The sequence below is a fragment of the Papaver somniferum genome, chromosome 5 (assembly GCF_003573695.1).
Source record: "Papaver somniferum cultivar HN1 chromosome 5, ASM357369v1, whole genome shotgun sequence".
NCBI lineage: Eukaryota > Viridiplantae > Streptophyta > Magnoliopsida > Ranunculales > Papaveraceae > Papaver > Papaver somniferum.
Genome location: NC_039362.1, coordinates 78301072 through 78310042, shown reverse-complemented (window position 1 = coordinate 78310042; position 8971 = coordinate 78301072).

The window sequence follows — 8971 nt, the reverse complement described above, 5'->3', positions numbered from 1 at the left end:
TCAGTTTTGCTGTCAACCATCCCAATTGCATGCTATTATAAAGTTAGTCATTACCTGATCTTTAGCTTGCAAGTAGTAGCAGATGATGGTGTGTCTAATTTCGTCAACGATGGTGAGATTTGACATCTTTGATCATGCTCGTTTTTGGTAGGAATGCTGAGTCTTATAAGATAAACGTATCATCAAAATATTAGATTTAAATTCATTGTCGTTTGAGTTTTGTGGAGAAAATGACACAAATCATGTATGATAGTGTGCATATGCGAGTGTCCACGGATCCCCTCCAACCATTATAAATTAGATTATGTTTATGTTCTCCTGTTTTAGTGGGAAAATCTATCGACATGATTATTCTCACACTATTTCACATTTTTTTTTATTAATTTTATTATAAATTATAAAATGACAATGGATTACAAGCGAAGTTTTTTGATAATATATTTTTTTTCTTTGTTTAATACGAAAATGAAATTTCGAATTATATTAAATATTAGATATGTCTAATTGGATATGCTCCTCTGAGGCTCTAACCATTATGGGAATTGAAAATTCCAAATTGCGCTACTAAATAAATCGGTAGAATGTTTGGCTAAAGACATGAGTTTGTATTATTAGTAATTCTTGGAGAGTGTAAGAAAATTTCCAAGACTCAAAACTACAAAGTAAGTAAATGATATTCCCAATAAGGTTGTTGTTTGTCCAATGCATGTGTAACACTTCTGCGATCTCCTTCCAAGTGTATACTCTTAATCCCCGACTCTTGAAATGATGAGGGTACCAAGTACACCACAATCTTTTCGAACTTAATGGCCTTCAAGCATACAAATAGAGAAATGCTTTTATAATTAAATAAATTTTAATGCGAAAAAAGTAAAAGCATACAAATACAACAATTTTGTTAACAAGGAAACCGCAAACGCAGAAAAAACCCGGGATCTAGTCCAATTTTGAATACTTCCAGAATTAAGCCGCTATACAAAGATCACTACCAACTTATGATAGTTGAGTCTAAGTAAACTAACCCTAGTTACCTAGTTTCCCCGGTACTCTCGCCTACACTCAATCTGGCCAAAGAACGTGAATCCTAATATACAATCCACCATCTTAAGTTGTTTCAGCCGTTGTGAAGACTTCAAGCACTCAACCCTTATGATCGTCTTCCAAACAGTAGATGACTAATCTGTTTGATAACCACTCTTCTTATCTCAAGAAGTTAATTAGAGATATTCTAGTTGAGTTCACAAAGGCTCTTCCGTTTAAAACAATTAAACTCCTTTGTCAGATAAGATCTACCAAGATCTAGATTAACAAGTTAACCAGATCAAGGTATACAGACAGATTCAGAAACTGAAGAATACCGCCAAATGATAGATTGCCAATCTAATACGACTACCAATAACAAGTCTATCAAAGATAAATAAGATCTAGTCGGATGCCAAGCAATCAAGTTTGTGCACAAAGCAGATCACAAAGATACAAAACCAATAAGAAATCTTCTTGTCTTCAAATCTTCAATCTTCTTCAGTACTTGTACAATAACAAGCTTGATTCCAACTCATGATCGATCACACACAGAACGAAGTTTGTGAAAAATGGATGATCACAAGTCAACGTCATACCTAAATCAGATATGAACTATCGCTAATCCCTTCCCCTGCAAGACAAAAAAAATAAAAAGCTAGACAACCTTTACTAGAGAAAGGTCTATAAGGACATTGCTGCACCCAACTACTGTGGATGAAACAGATGTTGCGTAATGACCTGAAAGCGGGCTCGACAATTCTGAAAGCGGTGTAACGACCTTGAACCGGGCTCGACGAATCTGGAAGCTGCGTAATAATCCCGAACCAGTCTCGAGGAACCTAAAAATGTTGTAAAAGGTTGATTCCCTACCAACCAAAAGCTCAAAGACACCTGAGAATGATGAATCCTTTAAGAAAATTATGTAACAAACCTGAATCGAGATCCACAAACCTAAAAAATGATATAAAACATCAGCGGCGCAATGAGAGTAAAGGGTAAATAAGTAAACTCTTGACTAACTTAATCAGATGGACGAAGACATGGACGATTGACCTATATAAGCAAAATGCAAAAAGACATGCCTTTATTTGTCTATCAAGTTGGCAGGCAAAAATAAATAAGCATGAATCAGGCGCGAATCATGCTCCCAACCAAAGCCCAATTCTAGGCTCTAGAGGAGGCCAGATAGGATATTAGTTGTGCTTAAAGATTGCTGGTTTGACATTCCAAATGATGATTACAGTTGGTTGGCCTTAAAAAAATTAGTGGTACTTAAGGTATAAATAATCCCATAAACCTAATGTTATTGGAACCTAGACAACTTTGTACACCAGTAGTCAAACGTCGGTTGTAGACTCCAGAGACTTCATTCTCCAATTACTCAAAACTTACAGTAATGGGATTGCAAAAATTTAACTTAATTTGATTTTATTTCTTTTATGTAAATTTTAACTTGATTTAATTTCTTTTATGTACTTACTAGTGCTATTAGCTAGGTAATACATTTCCATGAAATCACCATCACACTAGTCCAATTGATGCTTGGGGACGCTCGGAAGGCGCACCTTTTTATTTTAAGTTTCGTACAACATGTTGTTATCTTGTACACTCATGGACAAGATAACGCCCAATCATTATATTGGGAAAGTGCAAAACCAATTAAAACAATAAGAGAGATGCTGTTACTTGCATTGAAGAATGCAAAACTTCACTCTCAATATGGTTTGGCATTTACTTGGAAATAGGAAAACCGAAATTAGGTACATTAATGTTAATATCTTAAGAATATTTTCGGTTTTGCAATTTCCTTGTTGTCCAAACAACCCTGGTCTATGAATACTTGGGTTTTCATTTCTTGCAGACTATCCTAAGAGCCATGCAAACTTCATCCTTGTTATTTCTGGTGGAACCGTCTATCCATATAGGAAAGTACCTCAATTAGGCGAAGTCTCTTACGACCGCTCGTTTAAAGACTTTTGTGGGATCAAGAAGATCTACGAGTACCGTTGGAGGAAAACTAGATATTTGCATTGTTATATTAGTTTTCGATTATTGATTTGATTGGTAAACAATTGTTGAAACTCTGATTGCACCTAATTTGTTTATTCTTGAGAACTTTGTCTTCTGATATAAGGCTCGCTTATACTAGATCAAAGTATTGACGGGATCTTTAGAACCATTTTCGGATCTAAAGACATCTTGTGATAATCCATTGTTAACAGACTCCATTTTGTGTGTGATTGATCACAAGAGGATTCAAGTTTTGTTGTGAAGGTTATTGAAGACAATAGAAGATTTGTAGACGAATAAGAGCTTCTTATTAGTTTTCGTATCTTGTGGATTCAGTGTACAAACCTTGATTGTATGGGATCCAACTAAAACCGTTTTTTTCTTTGATAGACTTGATTGGCTAGTTATGTAAGATCAGAATTACTTTACAGTTACTCTTTGAGTTCTATATTGATTGATTGCAAATCTAAATATTGGTTATTTCGGTAATCAAAGTTTAGATTGATCTAACCAGACAAAGGAGTTTATTAGCTGAAACGGAAGAGCCTTTGTCAACAACTCACATATATTTTAGCAAAGATTGATTAGAGTGGTTGCCAAACAGATTCTTCCTTTGATGTTTGTAATACGATCCAAAGGACTTGCTATTCACGTGCGTGACTCTAGAAGTCGAAGGCGCAGGGATACTGAGGAAACTAAGTATCTAGGGGTAGTCTACTTGGTCTCAACTATACAAAGTTGGTGTTAGATTTTTTTATAGCGACTTAATTCTGAGAGTACTCAAAACTGGACTTGGTCCCGGGGTTTTTCTGCATTTGTGGTTTCCTCGTTAACAAAATATTGCTGTGTCATTTACTTTATTTCTGCATTATAATTGTTATTATAATTAATTAAATTACATACGTACGCTAATCCTAGTCACTTGATATTGATCCTATAGTGTTTCGGTTTAACACCGTACCTATTATCAAGTGAGCACTTTGTCGTCGTATTGTCTCGATTTCATATCCATAGACGATCACACAAAGTGTATACCATAGTTTTCGTATTGTCTCGAATTTTTCCATAGACGATCACACTTGGTATCGGACTTATAAGTTGATATTTAAAATATTGTGGTGTATTTGGGTACCATCGTCTTTTCATTTATGCTACAACTTGTATAAACTAACTCATACAGTTCAACAAACACTTGTGATACAAAATACAAGAACATCTCTACTAATCTTATGGAATCAAACAAAGGACTAAAACACTCTCTCTAATCATCTATCCTCCCTGAAGCTTTACTAACACCTCTCTCTACCCTAACTATGATACCATGTTAAAAAAAACAAGGTATATAGAGATAGCAACGAGGTAGAAAATGCATAAATACTTGGGTGAGCTACATTATTAACAAATTTTCAATATCTCAAAATGATAATCGAACACCATTATATAGGTGAAGATCAGAGTAGTTCTACCTACTGACTACCAGATGAAATCACAATGTCATGTTTAAAACAATCTAAGATACTGACTATTATTTAGTTCCACTAACAGGTTTAATGATCGACTTCCCTAACAGGAACAATACTAATAACACTACTGCTAACAACTTACTAGTAATAAGGAAGTAAATGAATGCAAGGAATTCAAACATGAATTCCTACTAAACAGGACTTGTACAGTTTGATTTTAATTAAAACTCTAATTAGCTTTTATATTTCCTTCTTGCTCACTATATAATTAACACATTCCGAAAAAGGAATGTCATCTATTTTAATTCCGATCTTTCTCATGAGCAATTTTATTTGTGTTTTTTTTTATTCCGCTCTTTCTCGTGGACAATTTAACTCACGTTCTCGTTGTCTACTTTTATTTTAGGATTATCTTTTCTTTTTCGTTGTGATTAAATAATAAGTGGATTTCTTCACATACATTCTCTAATCATATCCCTCTCATAGCAACCATTCTGGTTACTTTTGAATTAGCGTTACTCTATCCATTTCGACGATACCAACCGATGTCCCACCTAATTAATTAATCATATTCGCTCATTTGTAAATTCCTCACCTTCGCATCCAGCTTCATTCTCTAAACCAACTCTTCACTAGTCCCCCCTCCCCAATATATTTCAGGTTCTCATTGTTTACCAGATATTCAACATTGATGACTCATTTAAACAGACTAACTATTCCATAAACTTTTCCATATTCCTCTTTTCGGTCGATGCAAAATCCTTTGTTGACTTTGATGGTTGATCGAGTTTTTCTCGATTAACGCTTAATGGGGAAGCATATGCGCTACTCCATCTAACATCATCATCCACATTTGTTACAAACAATTATCAGTTTTCTCTAACATCCAAATCAGAAATACTCTATGACATGTAAAATAGACAATTGATTCATATAACTTGCTCTCGAAAGACCTCGCACAAGAGAAATACACCCACATTTCAATAAGGACATCTAACACAACCGCATACAAGGCGTAACCAGATCTATACAACATCACCCTGCAGACTCGTTCTCTAAATAATAACAATTCTACGTAACCTCTAGATCATCTAATTTATGTTCCACAGCAGCCGATCTCCCGACTTTCCCTATGTATACTTCTACATATACGTTTTTTCACAAGAAAAAAACTTGGTATATTTTATATTCACTACTCTTATTTTAACATAAAAAAGGATCATTTACGAATGTAGGTCCTTTATTATTTCACCTTTCAAATATAAACACGTTTTATGTAAAGTTAATAAGTGCTAGTGGAAGTTATCTCACCTATAAAAAGTTTTATTAATTCATAAACCACACCCCTTTTGTGGGGAGGGGGGTAAATGATCGACATTCTTGAAAGCGGTTGTGTTGTTTGTTATTTGTTTTTTGGGTTTGTGTGTTGTTGTTTGTGTTTTTTTGTTTGAACGACCTTGAACCGGGACGACGAATCTGGAAGCTGTGTAGGAAGCTGTGTAATAATCCCGAACCAGTCTTGAGGAACCTAAAATTTTTGTAAAAGGTTGATTCCCTACCAACCAAAAGCTCAAAGACACCTGAGAATGATGAATCCTTTAAGAAAATTATGTAACAAACCTGAATCGAGATCCACAAACCTAAAAAATGATATAAAAGATCAGCGGCGCAACGAGAGTAAAGGGTAAATAAGTAAACTCTTGACTGACTTAATCAAGATGGACGAAGACATGGACTATTGGCCTATATAAGCAAAATGCAAAAAGACGTGCCTTTATTTGTCAATCAAGTTGGCAGGCAAAAATAAATAAGTATGAATCAGGCGCGAATCATGCTCCCAACCAAAGCCCAGTTTTAGGCTCTAGAGGAGGCCAAATAGGATATTAGTTGTGCTTAAAGATTGCTGGTTTGACATTCCAAATGATGATTACAGTTGGTTGGCCTTAAAAATATTAGTGGTACTTAAGGTATAAATAATCCCATAAGAGCAACTGCAATGGTGCGATCAAAACCAAAGATCAAAGACCAAAAAAAACGATCAAATTTTAGTTTAGTCCGTAGTGTCACGCTACAGTAGCCGAATATATTTAGTGGAGCGGTTGTATAGGCTTCGTTTGTTGTGGAGCGGTTGTATAATCTTTATCCCACTGAGGTGTACGTATAGATTACACGGGTTGCGGGACGTTGATTAAAGATACGTCTGATGTGGGGCGTACATATAGTTTACGACGGGATAAGGGACAGAGGTATTACCCACGCCCGATGGGGTGAATGACTATATAAACGCCTGAAACCCGGCGTACATTATATCTCCGCTCACCACACACGTAACTCAGCTTGGCTAAAAAAAGTTCTCACTGTGGTGGGTTCACAAGGATTCTACTCCCTCTTTCGCCCCTTTCTCTTGTTGTCACTCTCTTGAACTTCCACCTTTAAATTATATTCTCAAGGCTTGTCCAGTTTACCAGTAAAATACGCAAAATGTTAGCTAACACCTAAATTCCGAACCCGTTCAGTTTTTATGACACCTCAAAATGTGGAAACAATATTGGCGGCGAGTTAATTAATAAGCGAATAGGCCCAGTCAATTTAAGTCATTAGATACTACCACTACTGGTACTAACTGAGAGTTTATCATCAGGCGTGAACTTTATGCACGCCGGGTGTGAGACGATAACTTTACGAACGCCTGATTGGGGCGTACGTATAGTCCACGCCATGAGGCGTACATTTCAGCAACGCCTAATCGGGCGTACATTTCACAACCGCTTCATTGAAGCGTAGTTTATATACACGTCTCATCATGGAACGAGGACTATACATCCGCTTCATGTGAGTCGCACTTTATAATTACGCCTAATAACAAACGTACATTATAGACTATATTTGGTTTTGGTCTTGGTCCCAGACCAAATATAGTATGGAATTTGGTTTTGGTCCAGCTTTTCCTCTTTAGTCCGTCCCACTGTATCTCGTTTTTGGATCATATTTATGGTCTTGATCGTCCACTGTGGTTGCTCTAACCTAATGTTATTGGAACCTAGACAACTTTGTACACCAGTAGTCAAACGTCAGTTGTATACTCTAGAGACTTCATTCTCCAATTACTCAAAACTTACAGTAATGGGATTGCAAAAATTTAGCTTAAGCTGATTTTATTTCTTTTATGTAAATTTTAAGGTTGATTCCCTACCAACCAAAAGCTCAAAGACACCTGAGAATGATGAATCCTTTAAGAAAATTATGTAACAAACCTAAATCGAGATCCACAAACCTAAAAAATGATATAAAACATCAGCGGCGCAACGAGAGTAAAGGGTATATAAGTAAACTCTTGACTAACTTAATCAGATGGACGAAGACATTGACGATTGACCTATATAAGCAAAATGCAAAAAGACATGCCTTTATTTGTCTATCAAGTTGGCAGGCAAAAATAAATAAGCATGAATCAGGCGCGAATCATGCTCCCAACCAAAGCCCAATTCTAGGCTCTAGAGGAGGCCAGATAGGATATTAGTTGTGCTTAAAGATTGCTGGTTTGACATTCCAAATGATGATTACAGTTGGTTGGCCTTAAAAATATTAGTGGTATTTAAGGTATAAATAATCCCATAAACCTAATGTTATTGGAACCTAGACAACTTTGTACACCAGTAGTCAAACGTCGGTTGTAGACTCCAGAGACTTCATTCTCTAATTACTCAAAACTTACAGTAATGGGATTGCAAAAATTTAACTTAATTTGATTTTATTTATTTTATGTAAATTTTAACTTGATTTAATTTCTTTTATGTACTTACTAGTGCTATTAGCTAGGTAATAAATTTCCATGAAATCACCACAACACTACTCCAATTGATGCTTGGGGACGCTCGGAAGGCGCACCTTTTTATTTTAAGTTTCGTACAACATGTTGTTATCTTGTACACTCATGGACAAGATAACGCCCAATCATTGTATTGGGAAAGTGCAAAACCAATTAAAACAATAAGAGAGATGTTGTTACTTGCATTGAAGAATGCAAAACTTCACTCTCAATAAATGCATGTTTGGTAAATCTACGTTAATTTTGTATTCTTCAATGTAAGTTACACCATCTTTCTTATTTTTTTAATTGGTTTTGCATTTTTCCAATGTAACGATTGGTTGTTATCTTGTGCATGAGTGCACAAAATAACAAAACCCATTCAATATTTATTTTCTTTTATTTACATAGTCACAGTGCAACCTAGTCCAACATTGAAAAATTCAAGAGGCTAATGAGCAATCTTGAGCGTTCAGTTTTGCTGTCAACCATCCCAATTGCATGCTATTATAAAGTTAGTCATTACCCGGTCTTTAGCTTGCAAGTAGTAGCAGATGATGGTGTGTCTAATTTCGTCAACGATTGAGGTTATCTTTACCCACGTCAGCGGTGCTGTCTGTTTAACTGATTATTCCACCACAGCACAGTGTAATGCACATTCAACACT